The sequence below is a fragment of the Ursus americanus genome, chromosome 10, assembly GCF_024610735.1.
Source record: "Ursus americanus isolate L20-20 chromosome 10, mUrsAme1.1.p, whole genome shotgun sequence".
Taxonomy (NCBI): Eukaryota; Metazoa; Chordata; class Mammalia; order Carnivora; family Ursidae; genus Ursus; species Ursus americanus.
In genome coordinates this window covers 4,412,817-4,432,568 of record NC_142136.1, presented here as the reverse complement: position 1 = coordinate 4,432,568, position 19,752 = coordinate 4,412,817, and the positions used below count along the sequence as shown (strand labels likewise).

At 44.4% G+C, this 19,752-nt stretch overlaps 1 pseudogene; it reads right to left on the bottom strand.

The window, feature by feature from the left end:
* Positions 1-276: 276 nt before the first annotated feature.
* Positions 277-1,290, bottom strand: LOC123776741 (glyceraldehyde-3-phosphate dehydrogenase pseudogene; annotated as a pseudogene).
* Positions 1,291-19,752: the final 18,462 nt, after the last annotated feature.

Below are 19,752 nucleotides of genomic sequence, written 5' to 3'. Positions count from 1 at the left end.
AGATGTAATCCAAGAGATGACACAACTTGAAAATTTAAGTTAATAAAGAAACTGTGAGATACCAAGTGTCTCCATGCTAGCATACCTGACATTGTATTGTTCTTTTTTTTTTCTTTTTTCACTGGGTACAGTATATTTCATTGATACGTGACAACGTAGGGCTGCCCAAACCCCTCCCCCTTCTTCAGGGGCTCTGGGATGGAAACTACAGAGATTGGGAGATTCTCAGTGTATTGGGGGATGAGTTGGGGCTCTTGTTCTCACTGGGCCTGGTGGTCCAGGGGGCTCTTACTCCTTGGAGGCCATGTGGGCCATAAGGTCCACCACCAAGTTGCTGTTGCCAAATTCATTTTCATACCAGGAGATGAGCTTGACAAAGTGGTCATTGAGAGCAATGTCAGCCCCAACATTGAAGGTGGAAGGGTGGGTGTCACTGTTGAAGTCGTAGGAGATAACCTGGTTCTCAGTGTAGCCCAGAATGCCCTTGAGGGGGTCTTTCAATGCCTGCTTCACCACCTTCTTGACGTCATCATATTTGGCAGCTTTCCTCAGGTGACAGGTCAGATCCACGACTGACACATTTGGGGTAGAGACATGGAAGGCCATGCCAGTGAGCTTCCCATTCAGCTTAGGGGTGACCTGCCTACAGTCTTGGTGCCAGTAGAAGTGGGGATGATGTTCTGGGTAGCCCCTTGGCCATCACACCACAGCTTCCCCAGAGTAGCCATCCACGGTCTTCTGGGTGGCAGTGATGGCATGGACTGTGGTCATGAGTCCTTCCATGATGCCAAAGTTGTCATGGATGACCTTGGCCAGAGGGGCCAAGCAGTTGGTAAAGCAGGAGGCATTGCTGACAATCATGAGGGATTTGTCATACTTCTCATGGTTCATGCCCATCACAAACATGGGGGCATCTGCAGGAGGGACAGAGACGATGACCCTCTTGGCCTCACCCTTCAAGTGAGCCCCAGGTTTCTCCATGGTGGTGAAGACAGCAGTGGACCCCACAACATACTCGGCACCAGCATCACCCCATTTGATGTTGGCGGGATCTTGCTCCTGGAAGATGGAGATGGGCTTTCCACTGATGACAAGTTTCCCATTCTCAGCCTTGACTGTGCCATGAAATTTGCTGCAGGTGGAATCATACTGGAAAACGTAGACCATGTAGTTGAGGTCAGTGAAAGGGCCGTTGATGGCGACAATATCCACTTTGCCAGAGCTAAAATCAGCCCTGGGGACCAGGCACCTAATACGGCCAAATCCATTTAGTCCTACCTTCACCATTGATCTTGGGGACACGACTAGGACTGCACCACAAGACGCGACTGTCTGTTGAATGGGGAGGAGAAAAGAGCAGACATTGTATGGCTCTGAGAACCTCTTACCCTTAAAGTTTTAATGATAAAAAATGAGTTTCTACTTGTGAACAAAATCTTGCTTTGAATTGGTTACATAAACATTAATAGTGTCACTTTTCCAAGAGAGAAGACCAGAAGCAGAGCACTTGATGATTTTCTAGATCAGTCCTAAGTTTGGGGTACCATGGAGACGTTACTATGATCTCTCAAGAGGTTCAACAGGCTTTGTGCTCTCCTTTCACTGAACCATCATTGAGAATTCACCCCTTATCTGGAGGCTCACAGTCTCAGGCAATGATAGGGGCACAATGTTGCCATATTTCCCACTCAGAAATCGATCCCTTTGTGAGCAAAGCCTCTAAACAAGAAATGCTTTCTCTATGACACAGTGAGTTTCCTTGTTTGTGACAATGTATGCAATAATGAAATTAATAACAATATGGAAACAGGTCAATATCTAGGATATCTGATTTCAAAATCAACAGATACTTGAAAAGTGAAATGTATGTCCCTTAACTTCTATCATAAAACGACCCAAAAAAGAATCCAAAGCCCCAGCTCCGAGTTCTAGCCTGGATGAAAAGGGCTGTGTGGGTCTTGGCCAAAGCACTTACCTTCCCTGGGCTTCACTTTTTTATCTGAAAATTTACTTTTTCTTTTCTTTTCCCATGCCCTAAGGGTCAGCATGCTTCCAGGCCCAGTTCCTGAACACTCTCTTGGGAATCTCCTCCAAAATTATCATTTTAAATACTGTTTTATGTATATATGTTGCTGATTCCAAAATTCACAGCTGCAACCCCGGTCCCCCCAGACTCCACATTCATATGATCACCTCCTTACTTGACATCTTAAAAAGGTCCCCAATAAGCATCTAAAACTTAATATAGCTCAAGAAAAGCTTTTGATTCTCATGACTCATCATGACTTCTCTGAATTTGAACATTAATAAATATTTGATACTATTAGGAAAGTACTGTTCATTTCTTAGGGATGATAACAGAATTGAGGTTGTTTAAAAAAGATTCCTTGAGAGATGCATAATAAATTTAATAATGAATTGATTGAAATAAGTGATAAGAATACACGATGTGAGGTCTGGGATTTGCTTGTGTAGGCTCATGGTGGTGGGAGGTAGCGGGCAAAGAATCTAATTAAAGTATGGATGGAGAAAGGATCTCAGTGAGCTGCTGATTGCTTCAGCGGGGTGAAGATGTGCCAAGAACCCAGAGCTGGAGAATTAAATTAAGAAGGTGCAGATCATAACCTGCTGCAGGAAGGGGCACAGGCCAAACGGGGTGGGCAGGTAGCTCCCTCGGCATCCGAGCTCCCACTTTGGGAAAGTGAAAACACTGGGTCATCTTGACTGAAGGCACAGTTTCAGTACAACCGCACAAAGGAACTAAAGTCACAAGATGTGTTACTTGCAGATGCCCCAAATGGGGGTGGGGGGCCTGGGGTGCGCTGAGAGCCAGGGGAACGGCGGTCTTCTGTCCCAGGTCATGAGTGAGCAGGAGACGGAGAGCAGCATAGCTGCACCTGTCACTTACAAGGTAGTTTTGGCCAGAAGTCACTAACTTTCAGAGGCTCAACTCTGAGTGGTTTTTCGAAAGGTGTCCCAGGAAAAACAAGGTGGGGACTGGGGGCAGTAATCCTACGCTCAGATCCCTAAGTGTCCAGACCCGGGACGTGAGCAGGGCCACCATGCTGTGAAATGCTTGGGCACCAACTTGGAAAGGTTGTTTGTCTTATCACAGATGACTATGTGGGTTTTTATATTATTGTAGTTCCAATTTTAGGTTATGTTTACATTTTTCCCTAATAAAAATCTTAAAAGAAACTACCTCGTCACCATCTGAATAAAAGGCATCACCATTAACTCAGTTGCTGTGAACAAAATTCTTTGACTCATCTCTGCCTTATCTTTTTCCCCCTGTATCTCTCACATTTGCGAAGGACCTAGGTTTGGAGTGTTCTTGGCATGTCTGTGTAGCCGCAGAAAGGCTGAAGCAGCGAGCATTAAGGGATGTAAGAAGTGGAATCAGAGAGATGTCCTGATGCTTTTTAATACAGGACCTTAATGGTCATGGTAAAAATTTGTATTTTATTTTCTATTTTGCTCTGCGTGTGATGCAAAATCTTCGTACAATGTTGTTCAGAGGAGGAGAGCGACCGGTTTTACTTTTGACAAATGTCATCATGGATGGTGTGTGAAGAATAGACATTAAGGGGCCAAGAGCGGAAGAGGGAAATCAATTAGATGCTATTTCAGTAAGTCGAGGAAATGATGGTGGCTTGAAATAGCGATCTCTACGGAGGTGTGTCAGGGGGACGGTTAGGATAAAATTTTAAGGTATTGCTGACATGGTTTTCTAATGGATGAATAAATGTAAGGTGACACTATTGAATTAAAAAATCTCTAAATTGTCCTTCAGCCTCATAGCCCTACAAAACGCGGATATTGTGGCATGTACCATTAATTCTATGACTTCTGGGAGTCACCTCCTTGCAATGCATGGACACATCAGGAACAGCATGCCCTTAGGGTCAGAGAACGTGGGGTTGAGTCGGAGCGGGTGGTGCCGTCTACCCTGCAGGGCCACGGAATGAAATGAGACAATGTGCGAAAATCTCCTGAATACTGCACAGGGACTCCAGAGAAATATTTCTTTCCTAAGTTACTTGCCCTCTGCAGGGCCGAACGTTCTTTCCTCTGTCTTAACCGCCCATGGGATGTCCGCCTCCCTTTTTTTTTTTTAAGTTTTTTTTTTTTTAATTTATTTACTTGAGAGGGAGTAAGAGAGAGAGGAGAGAGAGCACAGAGGGAAAGGGAGAAGCAGAATCCCTGCTGAGCAGGGAGCCCAATGCAGGACTCGATCCCAGAACCCTGGGATCAGAACCTGAGCCGAAGGCAGATGCCTCACCAACTGAGCCACCAGGTCCCCTGAACTGTCTGCCTCCCTTGCATGTTCTTAGGCTCCACACTCAAGATTTCCACAACCGTGTACTTTCTCCTTGCTCTTTTTAGCCTGCAGATTTCTACGTATTGGAGCTGGGATGAAAAATCACTTTGCAGAGAGGTGGCCCTTATCTGGCAGCTAAAATGGAAGTATCCTTATTTGGAAATTTCTCTTAGTTGGAAATTTTAGGTCTTTATTACCTGATTCATCATACATAGATCAGATTCACTCATAAAGTGTCAGCCTTTGCATTGGCTTTTTAATAAAACCTCTTCTAAATTCAGAATTAATAACGTAAAATAAAGCTTTCATTTGCACATATGTAACTACTTTATATCCCTTTTTTTTTTGCCTCCCCATCCTCCTTTTTTTAAGCATTAATTAGTGGTTTACATTCTCACGTACATATAGATAAGCAAAGAGGGATAGAAAAAATTGAGTTAAGGGGTGCCTGGATGGCTCAGGTGGTTAAGACTCTTGATTTCAGCTCAGGTCATGATCTCAGGGTCGTGAGACTGAGCCCCACGTTAAGCTCTGCACTCAATGGGGAGCCTGCCTTGTCCTGCCTCTGCTCCTCCTTGCTCTCTTTCTCTCCCTAAAATAAATAAATAAAAACTTTAAAAAATTTTGAGTTAGTAAATATCTTTACAAAATCTTGACTGTTTTACCAGTACCTTCATTGGATTAATATGGGATGCATATAATTTGGTGGGGAGATACCCAGTTTTATGTGATGGTAGCACCAACGAATTTGAATTGGGAAAGTTTAATCTTTTAAGAAAAAAAAAAAAACCAAACCGATTGTGTCATTGAATAGGTATTTAGACAGAATTTTCACTAGATAATAATTCCTTAAATAGTAACTGGAGTGTCAGCGAACTTTTAGAAACGGTGCAGATCCGGTAGCTGACTTCCCCCCATGCACGACGCCTTGTCTGAGTCTCAGAATCTAGTACGGAACATGACAAACGATGTTTAGACAGTAAAGGCATGAGGATAATAGAAGAAGTGCGCTAATGAAACCTATAACACCGCAGATAAAGAATTTCGTTTCTTTTTTTTTTTTTAAGATTTTATTTATTTGACAGAGAGAGACAGCCAGCGAGAGAGGGAACACAAGCAGGGGGAGTGGGAGAGGAAGAAGCAGGCTCCTAGCGGAGGAGCCTGATGTGGGGCTCGATCCCAGAATGCTGGGATCACGCCCTGAGCCGAAGGCAGACGCTTAACGACTGCACCACCCAGGCGACCCAAGAATTTCGTTTCTGCGCATTGCTGTTACCCGTCTGTGGGTCGTCTACTGGCCAGTAGAGGAGACATCCCCACAACATGGGGGGGGGGTCCTCCTCGGCATCCTGCTGAAGCCTAATCATTAGTCCACATGCAGTGAACCCTGTCTGTTCCTGCTCCATCCATTCTCTACTTTCCAGTTTACAAATATTTCCAAGTATGTTAAATGAGTACTCTAATTTTATCTACCTGTTGCAATTATTTTTGATTTTTATTGCTTAGTACAAACGTCTTCAGTCTAAAGTTAGCTGATTTATTCACCTCAGCACTGAAAGCTGGGCGCTGGTGAATCATTCCCAATGATCTTCACGTGGGACCAGAGGCTCTCCCGGTCCATGGATGTATTTCCATCAGAGCCTTCGTGCTACTCCGTTGTGATCGTGTTCTACTCCATCTCTCTTCCCTTCCTCGACCCCTTTGGCCTAAACCTTGGTCGTCAAGGCCTGTGGGCTGGAGCTGGTCCTTTGTTGGCGTTCTGCCCATCCCTCAGCATATACTTGTCTGGCATACAGTAGGTACTCAGGAAATATTTTATTACTGAGCAAACGGGTAAATAAGAAAATTTATTTACTATTTACATTTGGGACTAAAAAAATGGTATAACATCAAAACTGAACACTATAGCACTTCCCAAAAGCGAGGACCAGCCCCGGGGGGTGTGTGGACTGCAGGAGTCCATCTTTGCTCTCCCATCTTCCATTCCTCCCCAGGCCATTCTCTCCATCTGAACAGAGAGACAGTGACAATAGTCCCCAAGGGATAATGGCTCAGCACAATAGCAGCTCATTTCTCAATCAGAAAAACAGTGTAGGATGGGTGATCCCAGGCACCAGACAGCTTTCCTGCCCGTGTTCATTCAAGATCTGGGTCCCTTCCTTCTGTGGCTCCCACACGGCCACACTTCAGGCCTGGACCCTCCCGGCTCCAACACCCACCCATGGATGGACAACATGAACTGCCCCACTGTGCACGCCGGCCACTGAGGAAGAATTAACCCGAGAGGTCTCATTTCCAGTACGTTCCCACAGCTCCTGAAGCTCGCTGCTCTTCCTACCTAGTGGTGGTCTCACTTTTATCTGAAATCAGAACACAGAGCCCAAAACGGAATTAGATCTATGACTAAACAGAAGGGGTGATGATGGGAACGGCAGAAAACCTTCCGAAGTTACGCAGGACAAGCAGCTGACTTCCAGGTGTGTACCAAATCATCTCGGTTGAAATAGAAGCTTCTCAGAACTGTGTCCGAAGCATTTGAAACATAGCCCCCCTGCAACTGTGGGCCTACGAGACTGAATGTGCTAATAGAACCCAACACATCCCCATCTCAATAACTTCCTGTGGCAGAATTGCTTGAATTTCCTACATGAATGACTAGTCTACCCACAATAGGATATTAAAGCTTAGAATATTAGCACAGACACTGCAGGTACCAAAGAAAATGCCTCTTTCATTACAGTTGTGGAACCGATTCTAATGAGCATGTGATTCTCCGAGATTTGAGCGTTGCAAGCTCTGTGGCCCCCAGGCGGCGCTATCGTCCAGCCCCACGTACAAACATCCCAGGGCCGGCAATCGAAGCATCCTGGCGTATATGACACAAAAGGCGACAGGATAATGGCCTCCCGGTGAAATATTCAGCATTGAAGCTAATAAAACAGGAACACATTTCATTTGATTTTGTGCATTTTTCACTTACTTTCACTCGTTGATGTGAAAATCCTCAAATGTGATGATTTAATAGAAACGGAAAATTTTAAAACACTGAGTTTCCAGAATTTGAATTTAGTATCTGCATGTTATGAAACTCTGTGATTAAATGCCTTAAAAGGTCGGGCCCTCTGTGAATGTGAGTGGGCGTCAGAGCTTCGCCTGATTTTTCTAGGAATGGCTCCAAGTTCTGAAGACAACGTCTAGAGTCTGAAGACAGATATTTACTGCACAACAGAACTTATGCAACATGTTCTCCTGGAGAAATTTTAGAATACTCTTAAATGCTTGCAAAATGTCCTGAACATCATAACTGAATGATAGTTTAAATACATTCGTAAATCAAATGGGACCTAATTTATGCAATGTTTTTCTCCAAATATTCTTCGAAAAGAACAATTTTGTTGATATGCAAATAATATAGAAACTCATGCAGATATTGGAGGTTTCCCTTGCCTTATATTAGGGGTTAAAATATGTCTGTGCACCAGAATTATATGGTGAATTTCTTTTTTAAAAAATTTATTTACTTATGTTAGAGAGAGCAAGTGAACGGGAGGAGGGCAGAGGGAGAGAATCTCAAGCAGATTCCCGCTGAGCACGAAGCCTGACACGGGGCTCAATCGCACAACCCTGAGATCACGAGCTGAGCTGAAACCAAGAGCCCAATGCCCAACCAACTGAGCCTCCCAAGCGCCCCTGTATGGGGAATTTCTGAAACTGTAGAGCCAAGGTCCTATGTCCAGAGGTTCTCATTCAGTGTGGTGTTTATGGAGCTTGCAAATTTGCATTTTATTTAACTAACATCAGGCAATTGCGATGTCGCTGGGTCACAGGCTTATGGATCTCTGATAAGGGTTTTGGAAGATTTAGAACAGCGCTCCTCAGACTTTCTTGAGCGTGCAAATCACCTGCTCCAAAGGATTGTTGCAAACACCACATATGAACACGCAGGACTTTGCACACTGTAAGCCTTAGCAACAGTATACGGGATTGTCTTCATTAAAGGCGGATGAAGAGGTAGAAAAAAAGGAAAAATGTTCAAAGGCTAGAATAAAATGGAAAGAAAACTGAGTGGTAACATACGGGGAAAGAGGCATTGATTAAACCTCAGGTGGAGGGGCGCCTGGGTGGCGCAGTCATTAAGCGTCTGCCTTCGGCTCAGGGCGTGATCCCGGCGTTTCCGGATCGAGTCCCACATCGGGCTCCTCCGCTGGGAGCCTGCTTCTTCCTCTCCCACTCCCCCTGCTTGTGTTCCCTCTCTCGCTGGCTGTCTCTGTCACATAAATAAATAAAATCTTAAAAAAAAAAAAAAAGTCAGGTGGTGCCCTACACCAAAGGCTTCCCACTTTTGGGGCACGCCCACAGTGATTGTGAAAGAGGAACAACAAACAGCATTCCAAGAGGCCATCCTATTCCCCGTCCTTACTCCTTTGCAGTATATTCTCCACCGTCAGTCAGAGTTTTATAGTGCGCTAGACTGTGTGTGCCTCTCCCTGATTAAACACCTCCCTTGCCCTGAGGGTGAGAGTAAAATCCTCGCCAGTATCTGTTCATGCTGCTCTCCACCTGGGACTCTTCCTCTACCCACACATCCCACGCCCAGGAATCACCGTTCCCCGACTTAGACACTACTGCCTGTAGGAACCCCTGTTTCCCCAAGCAAACCTTTCCATTCTTTTTTTTTTTTTTAAGATTTTATTTATTCATTTGACAGAGAGAGAGCAGGACAGCACAGGCAGGGGAGCAGCAGGGGAAGAGGGAGAAGCAGGCTCCCTGCTGAGCAGGTAGCCTGATATGGGACTTGATCCCAGGACTCTGAGATCATGACCTGAGCGGAAGGCAGTCGCCCAACCAACTGAGCCACCCAGGCGCCCAACATTTCCATTCTTTACTGTGACTTCTGGCTTATTTTTCTGTATTCTGCAAGTCTATAAAAACAAGGAAAGCGAACTTTTTCATTGTCTTGATCACTGTTTAATTCCCAGCAGCCGCACCATGCCTGGTATACAGTTGATATGTGATAAATATCCATTCCATCAATGACGGATTGAGGAATAAGATGCAGTATACATATACAGTGGAATATTACTCAGTGTATGTATACAGTGGACTATTACTCAGTGTATGTATACAGTGGAATATAACTCAGCCATAAACAGAATTTAATCTTGCCACTGGGGACAACATGGCTGGACCTTGAGGACATGAAGTTAAATGAAATAAGTTAGAGAAAGACAAATTCTGTATGATCGCATTTGCATGTGCAATCTAAAACAAACAAAAAATCAAGCTCACAGATACAGAGAACAAAACGGTGATTGCCGTGTGTCAGAGCTGAGCGCGGGGGGCCACGTGGGGCGTCCAAAGGTACACACTTCCAGTTATAAAATAAGTAAGTCATGGAGGTGTGATGTACAGCATGGTGACTATAATTAATAAAAATGTATTGTCTCTTTGAAAGTTGTTAAAAGAGTAAACTTAAAAGTTCTCATCACAAGAACAAAAATCCTGTAACTCTGTGTGGTGACATGTTAACAAGACTTGCTGTGGTGGTCATTTTGCAATATATACAGACAGCCAATCATCATGTTGTACTGAGACTAGTATCATCTTTATGTCGATTATACCACAATTTATAAATAAATACACAAATAAATAGATATTTGTTGAAGGATATATATTGTTTACCTTTTATCAACTCTTATGAAAATAAATCTCTTTCTTTAAATTTTTTCTGTGACTCATGGTAGAGCCACTTCCTTTGTGTATTTTCTACAAATGGTGATATTGCTTGATCAATAGATTCGTACCTCAATTTATACAATTTATAGAAGCCATACAACATTCAGTTATCTTTCCTTCCTGAGTCCTTTTTCACATACAGATGAGAACTGATTATATTGGTCATCAATACACAGAAATGTAACAAGTAGCAAATATACTCCTTATAGTTACTAAGTATAGAGTAACTTCCGTTTGGCTTGGAGAAGGAGATAAAACACAAGATGCACTGGATACAGGTGTTACCGGAAACAATATTTTATCACATGACATGGTGGAAATATAAGGTGAATTGCAACTTGGACTTCCCTGGACTGTACCAATCATGAGGCAACATCAAAAACTGACAAGGCAAATACTACCCCTTGTGCCCAGAGACCTTCCGTGTCCAGAGCAAACAAGCTGAGATGGCCAGTGGATTCCTGATTTTGGGACCCTCCGTGGCTGCCAGTCTCTGCTCCGCACGGACAGGTTTCCTGGTACCACCTGGTGCTACTGGTGCTGCTGCTGCCCCTGCCTTTCAGCTTGACTCCCCGACTAGTCTGTGACCTTGCTCCACGTTTCCTTGTCCTTATCATCTGGTGAGGCCATTCCTCCTGTTAGTCAATCACCGACTATGTGTTGAGCTCTGGGCCAGTCACTGGGTGGACTGCTAGGACAGTCGTGTGAGGGAAGTGAGCCTGCAACATGTTCCCACAGAAGCTGGAACGTAGCAGAGAGAGCACGCTGCTCTCACTGGGGCGGGGAGAGCTCTTCCGACAAGCTATTGAGGCGGCCCTAATTATTCTCATAAAGAGTGGTGAGTGGCCTGGGGCTGGGTGACCTCCCAGTGTGCTTGCTGGAAGCATCTCCCCAGAGCTGAAGACCAACCTGGACCCGGGTTCATCCAACTCTCTCCTGCCTCCCTCAGGGGTGAGCTCATTGCCCGCCAGGAAACGGTCTGAGAGATTTAACTCCGGCCCCTTGCTCTTATTTCTCATGGGTCCCGTCCCCTCTCCTTGAGCGCATCAAACGCTCACAAAAAAGAAATGCAGAAGCCCCCCGCTACGATGGGGGGGTGCTACCTAGGTACGAAGTCACAGCCATTCTTCTGGGCGGTTTTAAGACGGACACATGACTTCCACAGAGAAAACTAACTTAACTAACTTCTAATAACGCTCCACCTGGCAATTCTGACCTCACCCCCAGGTCTGAGATCCAGTAAGCAGAAACACTCAAAGTTGCCATACTCTTGTTTCCAAAGGGGGAGAGGGAAGACCCACAAAAAATGCAGCAATCAGGAATAGTCATTCCTACTCCTTCTGTTATTTGGGGAAAAAAATCAATACAATGAAGAAAGGTTGCTCCTTATGTCCGGTAGTCTACCCAGGAATGTATAATAACCCGATAAACCACAAGGTGGGGTCCGTGCAATAAACAAATGGCTATGTTAGCCAGGCTACCAAGTCCCAGCTACACAGAGTAGGGGGTGAACTGCTATGTGATGAGAGAATCCGAACTACTAAAGAGATTGGAATGAATTTAGAGCACGTACAAGTTAGACACTGGCATAATGATAAAGCGGTTTCTGAACTCGGAGGTCTATAACGGGCAATGTGTAGATACGTATTTTTCAATGTCAGTGACTCGGGCCAGCATCCAGCCGATAAGTGACCCAGAATCCAGACAGCATGATGTGAAATCAGAGTAAGTTTGGAAGAAAGGAAACAAGAATATTTAGTCTGTGCGCAACGGTGAGAAAAAGATGGCGAAAGACAAAACAAAACAAAAACTTATTCTTGGAACAACAACAACAAAAAACCAAAAGAGCAACAACAACAAAAAAAACCCTGATCTAGAAGGGGAATCAGCTGGCCTGACGGTGGTAAGGGAGACATGCTGGTCAGTTGAGCTAAAACCCCAACCCCGTTGCCCTGTTTATCTAGGGCAAACCGCACCTGCCCGCACAGTCTTCTCGCTTTTAAACTGCTGCCATTGTATGCCCTGAGCCCTGGAAGAGTACTGTGCAACAAGGCTGACATTTAATATTTTTGGTTACTTACTACTGATGGGGCACATTTCTCAGCCCTTTACTAGTCCTTCTTTCTTCTCCCCCTGCAGCTCTTCAAGGCCGGTGTCCCTATTCCCTGGTGAGAAAGCTGAGACGGAGAGAAGCGAAGCATTCTCCCCAAAGTAACAACTGGAACTTCCCTCCCAGGCGTTCTGATTCCAGAACCCCACCTTTTTTAAAAATTTTATTTATTTATTTGACAGAGAGAGAGACAGCCAGCGAGAGAGGGAACACAAGCAGGGGGAGTGGGAGAGGAAGAAGCAGGCTCCCAGCAGAGGAGCCCGATGCGGGGCTCGATCCCGGAACATTGGGATCATGCCCTGAGCCGAAGGCAGATGCTTAACGACTGAGCCACCCAGGCACCCCTCAGAACCCCAAATTTGAACCATTTCTTTGCACTTCTTTCTGAAAATCCTTCCCTGATCTCCAACACTGGACTTGATGTGTCTCCTGTGGACTCTTTTCATCCAGAATCACTCCACCCTCTTTCGATGTCATGGTCTGGCCCTGACATTTTACTGAATCGAACTCTGAACTCTGAGGCAAGCATGGTGTCTGACTGCTGTGTTACCAGTGCCTACCCTAGAACAGGCCGTAATTTCTATTTCCTGCATTACTGAAAGACGTTTAAACCAATGAATATTGAAGCAGCGAGGCCAGGGGCACCTGGGTGGCTCCGTCAGTCAAACATCTAACTCTTGATCTTGGCCGAGGTCTTGATCTCAGCATTGGGTTCTAACCCTGCCGCTGGGCTCCATGCCCAGTGTGAGGCCCATTTAAAAAAAGGAAAACCAAAAAACAGAACAGCAGAGGAAATTCACTCCTGACCAGTAGGTGGCAACAGGGGACCGATAGCAAGGGAGTGACCCCAAGGACCTGACCAGGTCCTTTCCTGGGGGTAAGCAGCGGGGCTGCCAGTTTTGCCAGAGGAAGTCACCTTATTGTATTAATAAACAGTTCCTGTTACTCTTCTCTAGATGCCTTCCAGATTTGCTGCATCTTTTTCCAGCACTGTAAAATCAGAACAGGTTTAATTACCCATTTGTAACACTACTGCTTCGCTAGCCTATCCTGTAAAATACTTATGTTCAAAGAACTGATAAAAGGGTTTATAGATTTTATTCCTATAATTAAGCTATAGCTTAAATACATATATGACACATGCCCCAGTTTGAAAGTATACTTTCCTATTCTGGAATATTTGTGGTTTTGAAGAAATTGTGTCTGTACCAGCGACGAATGTTAGAGGAAAAGACTGACCCAAAGCGAGCAACCACTGCTGCTGAACGAGGACGAGGAGAGGGATGTGAACAATTTTCCGTTTAGATTTAATCATCGTCGAAACATTCCAGAGAAAGGGGTTTAAAACTATCCTAAAATAAAAATGTTTATGAAAAAAATGCCTTCGAGAACATTGTTAGTATACGGCGAAACTGAGATTGAGACCGTGATCTTTGCATGGTACGAAGGCACTTACTGGTTTTCCAGGCTGCCGTCACAAAATCCCACAAACTTGGTGCTTAAACAACAGAAATGTGTTCTCTCACAGTCCCAGAGGCTAGGAGTCCAATATCAAGGTGTGGACAGGTTTGGTTTCTCCCAGGGCTTCGCTCCTCAGCTCGAGGATGCTGTGTCCCCACGTGGTCTTTCCACCGCACACGCATCCCTGGGGTCCTCTGTGTCCCAAGTTCCCCTTCCTAGGAGGACATCAGTCAGGTTGGATTAGGACTGTGCCCAAACAGCCTCGTTTTATCTAAGTTAGTTACTTACCTTTTCAAAGGTCGTGTCTCAAATACAGTCACATTCTGAGGTACTGAGGGTTAGGACTTCAAAATAGGAATGGGGGGGGGACACAATTCAGCCCATACAGGTCCTGTTCATTTGGGGGAATAAAACCATGTATATTTAAGAACTGTCTTAAGTATGTTTCCATTTTACATTTAAGACATTTACTCTGGGCAGACGTACTGTGTGAAAATCTGGGTTGGAGCTGCAGGTCTCTGCTTTTCATGAGCGCTTGTCCCAAATCTACAGACCCCGATATTTTCTCCCTTCCCTCCGCCTGCCTGTCCTTTCTCGCTTTGTATTTTATTCTCAGCGGCATCTCTCCTCTCCTGCCTCTAACGTACCTGAGAATGTATGTTTCTCCTGACCGAGCCCTCTTCTTTTGGAGGCTTGTGTTACACATACACACAAAAATTTTTAACTCCCTGGAAAAATCAACATGTACCAGCACTTTTAAAGAAATGTCTAGAAAGTTCCATGACATTTTCATGATAACGTAAACCTTTTCCCTCCCTCTTCTAGGTCTGAATGCCAGCCCAAGATTCATAATCTCTCATCTTTAGAGCTGTCTAGAGGTAATAGATGGTGGATTTTTTTTTCCTGCTCTAACCCTTTGAAAATTATAGCTGCTTGAGAATGTTTTATGGAACTATCAAAGGGTCAAAAGATTTAAAATAGCCAATAATAATTTGGACTGAGGAATGTTTTGGTTAAGCTTTTAAATTTTGTTATATAAATAAATTATATGGGTTCGAATGAGCTGTAAGATTTCCCTAAACATCTAAAGAATTTTCAAAGAGAGAGGATGTCTATAATTAAAGTAGTAAATCTTTAAATAAGCAATAAATTATGCAGAAGGTCTGGAAGCACTTACTAGAAATAAAGACAAGGCAGAGAGTTAGGGTGTAAATAGGTAAATACATATCCGTATAATTATACACATATACACCTACATGTGCTTTTTTGGTCTGGATTGGTGTGCTTCTGACACAGTGTATTGAATATTCTTTTTTTTTTTTAAGATTTTATTTATTCATTTGACAGAGAGAGAGAGAGACAGCCAGCGAGAGAGGGAACACAAGCAGGGGGAGTGCGAGAGGAAGAAGCAGGCTCCTAGTAGAGGAGCCTGATGTGGGGCTCGATCCCACAACTCCGGGATCATGCCCTGAGCCGAAGGCAGACACCCAGCGACTGAGCCACCCAGGTGCCCCTGAATATTCTTAATACTACAAGTATATTACACATCCAGTGACAGAATGAATTAATATGTTAGAATCACAGGGTTCTAAGGAGGCTTCGCAATATCCCTCCTCCAGCCTAGCCTCTAATTTCAGGTTCCATCCCCTTCAATATGTCTCTTCACTTTCTCAGCCAAAGAAATTCTGAGTCCTAACACCAGTCACTTACTACAGTCTTCAAGGATACAATGTCTACTACGCTCTCCCCCGTAAATCACGGCCACTTCTATTTAATAAATAATTTCCTATCATACCTGCTTTCTTACCTCACGTGTATACAATGTCGCATCCCTTGAACATGGGGTGACACCTAATACGGGTAGTTCTCTTGTTTCCTCCGTGTTGCCTTTTTCTGCCACATCTGCACGAGCCAGTTTCTGTTGGTACACGTCGGGGAGGAGACGATCTCAGAGACACCAAGAGCCCAGACGATGAAGCCGGAGCTGAGAGGGCTTATGTTGCACAAGGTGTCTCAGGAGTGAGGGCTGTGTGTGTGTTGGAATGTGCCTTCCACTCAGCCAGGCCTTGACCACGCTGCCCGAAGCTTCGCTTCCTGCCGGTTCAGAGCCTTGAGATCAGCCCCCGGTGAGAGCTCGGGGCCTTTCCAGGTGGTTTCTGAGGGCAGGCCCCCCTGGGTATGGATTCTAGACTATGTGGGAGTGTTTCAAAGGCCTCTGTGGACATCCACTCTCCTTGCATTTAGGGTTTGCCCTTCCTTTTAGGTTTGGGGTTAGCTAGCCGTTTGTCCCAACGTCATCCCAGCTCAGGCAGATGGAACGTCCAACAGTTCCCCTGGTTGTTTCCTGTCTGTGTCCCCGGGGAAAAGCTCTTTACCTGGGCCCTCTCTGAGTCTAGTGGAATTAGAATTAGCCTTACGGTTGGGTTTCCTGGGGAGCTGCCAGATAGGCCGCATCATGACAAGTCTCTGACAAAGAGTCTGCCTTGGCCCCCCTGGTGGCTGCTGGAGTCCTCTGTCACTGTGGGTGCTGGGTCTTAGGGCTGCCGTGGAATTAGGGAGAGGGCAATGGAAACAGGGCAAGTTAAGACACCACAGAGCTCACCAGTCTTAACAAAATCAAACTGTTTTTCTTAAATAAACGTCCCCTCGATTTTTGCAAGCCTGAGTGCAAATTAATTACCAGAGTTCTTTAAAAAAAAAAAAAAAAAGTTGACTTTGACAAGTTCTGCCAGTTTTCTTGTTGCTTTTATGGAGGAGGGGACTTTTGAAGCACGTTATTCTGCCTTTCCCAATGATATCATTTGTTGTCGTATCTAATTTTGTATTGATTTTTTTAAAGGGGCACCTGGCTGGCTCATTTGGAAGGGCGTGTGACTCTTGATCTCTGAGTCGTGAGTTTGAGCCCCATGTTGGGTGTAAAGATTGCTTGAATAAATAAATAAACTTTAAAAAAATTTTCTTATAGAAGAGCTCGAAAACTAGATAAGCTTAGGACTCCTGGGTGGCTCAGTCGGTAAAGCCTCTGCCTTCAGCTCAGGTCATGATCCCGGGGTCCTGGGATCGAGTCCTGCATCGGGTTCCTTGCTCGGTGGGGAGCCTGCTTCTCCCTCTCCCTCTGCCCCTCCCCCTGCTTGTGCTCTCTCTTTCTCTATCTCTCTGACAAACAAATAAATAAAATCTTTTAAAAATTGTACAAGCTTTAGGTCCCCACAAAAATGAATCTGTCCCTGGTGCTAAGCAGCTGTTTTAAGTCCTTTACAGGTGTTAATCTACTCTCACCACAATCCCTTGAGGGAAGCCCATTATCATCACGATTCTACCTGGAAGTGGCGTTCAGCTCAGAGCCGGCAGAATGAGCAGCCCAGAGTCACTCTGCTGGCAGTACCGGACTCAGAGCGCAGCACGCAAACACCGCGCTGACACACCTTAAAACTGGTAGCAGGTGTTTCCTGCCATTCACAGTCCCCAGGCCCCGCTCCAATCACATACAAACCCTCTACGTTCTGTTGTTTTTGAATATGTTCTAGAGTTAACTTCAGTGCCTCCTTCTGCTGATTCCTTTTTAATATATATATAATATATTAATACATGTTATATATTAATACATTAATAAAAATATATATTATATATTAATATGTGTGTATATATATATGTATATATATATATTCCTTTGAAATTAAACATCATTGCTCCACCAGGGGGTTAGTTTTTATTTTTCTAAATCTCTACTAAAAAGTATAGTTCCATAAATTATTCATCAGAAATCCTATGAAATATTTATTTATTTGCCAACTTTTCAGCACTATGTCTATTTCTTGTTTTATTGGGGATCAAGTACCAACTTGTCTGGTTTGGGCTAAAAACACAGTAGGATTTCAGAGAGGGAGGGGCTGGAGGAGAGTGCAGGGCAGGTAAGGGTGGGAATGGACCACGCAAATAGGATGGACATTAAAGGCGAGAGGGGGTCAGGGGTGCTCTGAGATCACTGTGAACGGAGCAAGGCTATAAACAATAATAATGTGATTCACTTATAGTGTATTTTTAAAAAGATTTTATTTATTTATTCACTCATTCATTCATTCATTTGATTAGAGTGCGTGTGCAAGCCGGGGGAGGGGCAGAGGGAGAGAGCACAGGAATATCAGGCAGGCTCCACCCTCAGCATGAAGCCTGTTGTGGGGCTCGATCTCAGGACCCTGAGATCATGACCTGGGCTGAAATCAAGAGTCAGTCACCTAACCAACTGAGCCCCCCAGGCATCCAACCTGTGTTTGATAACTTCCTAATTTATGGCTCCTGTCACCGACACAAAGAGCACCTGGAGAACTTCTACTTCGTATCTTTACTCTCTTGGGCTACAAAATCAGTTCTTTGTCTAAAGAAAGCAGGAAAACATGTGTCCGCAAGGCTCATTCTCACAGTGCTGCCTCTGGTGGCCTGGCCCGGCTGCTAGGCGGCAGGGCAGGCCGGACCAGCGTGCAAACTCGAGAGCCTGCTGTCCCCATGTGGTGTCAGAGACACCACCACGTCGGTCAGAGCTGGATTGGGCCTCCCAAGCTAGGATCCGAATCACACATAACTCCTGTCTTCCCACTAAGTAAAAACTTGTGAACTGAATGCAGGAATCATTAGAAAGGAATGGGTGTCTGAGAAGTTAAATTAGCCCATAGGAAAAAAATGAACCTACTTTATGAATGCCAGTAGGAAAAAAAAATAAGACCTCTGATTTTGATGTTCAATTTTCATTGAACACAGTTTTCAGTGTTTCGTTTTTAAGTTCATCCTGATTTCATTTCACTGAAATTTTTCCCTCAGTACGGAAGTACTGGAAAACCCATAAAAACACAAAGAAAAAAAAAGGAGTCCTAATGACGGCACTTAACATATATTTGATGGCCCTATTTTGATAAAGATCTATAAGTTTATATTTTTTCTATGCATTTAAAATATACTTTTTAAGAATTGCATACTGCAGGGGCACCTGGGTGGCTCAGTCATTGGGCGTCTGCCTTTGGCTCAGGGCGTGATCCCAGGGTCCTGGGATCGAGCCCCACATCGGGCTCCCTGCTCCACTGGGAAGCCTGCTTCTTCCTCTCCCACTCCCCCTGCTTGTGTTCCCTCTCTCGCTGGCTGTCTCTCTCTCTGTCAAATAAATAAATAAAATATTTATTAAAAAAAAGAATTGCATATTGCTTATATATTTCATCCATTGCATACCATGAAACTTCTCCCCTCGATAATTTAACAGCTGCCTACCATATCCTTATAGGAAGCACTCTACTTACATAACCACTCAGGTCATTTCCAATTTTTTTCTGTTGCAAATAATATTATGATGAGCGTCCCTGCACATCCATCCAGCCATATATATGGGATTTCACTTTAAAGACGGACGCCAACCGAGAACTGGATCGTTCTCCCTATGTTCCAATAAAGGAATGTGATTAAAATTATGCATATCATCTCCACCTGTCCCATCAGGTATTTGACGGCAACTGATAATTAGCAACTGCTCCTACAGTGATCTCATTTACACTAATTAACAGAATCAAATAAGGTTGAAATTTATTGTCCTGTTCAGTGAATCATGAGTCTGGCAGCTGCTACTACGGAGGCAAGAGTGATGCCAGGCTGTTAACAGATTGTCTGAAAAAGTATTTTGCTGATTATCTTCTAATGAACTTATTCTTAGGAGACAAAGTTGTAAGAAATACATGACCAAGTTTCTCTCCTGAGAAAAGTTTAAGCTGATTTTGCGTTGGGATTTCTGATACAAAAGGGGAAGCTCCTTCAATTGATAAATTTACATTTCAGCCCGGGATGTGCTGGGAACAGGCGTTCTGAGATATGCTGCAGAGGAAGGAACTGGTATCTTCCCCCGGTTTTGTGGGGCAGAGAAAGGCAGTACTGCTGAGTGGGGGCCAGGCCACCTGGCGACAACTGTGCGCTTTAATTTTCCATCTCATCCTTAATCTAGAGTATCCATTTTGGATGAACCATATCTTATCTTTTAATTTGTATTTACAATAAATGGACCGATATGCAAGTGTGGTCACTGTCATGGCAATAATAACAAGGAAAGAGGGTGGTGGGTCTTTGTCATGGTTAGACAAGGTGTTCCTTT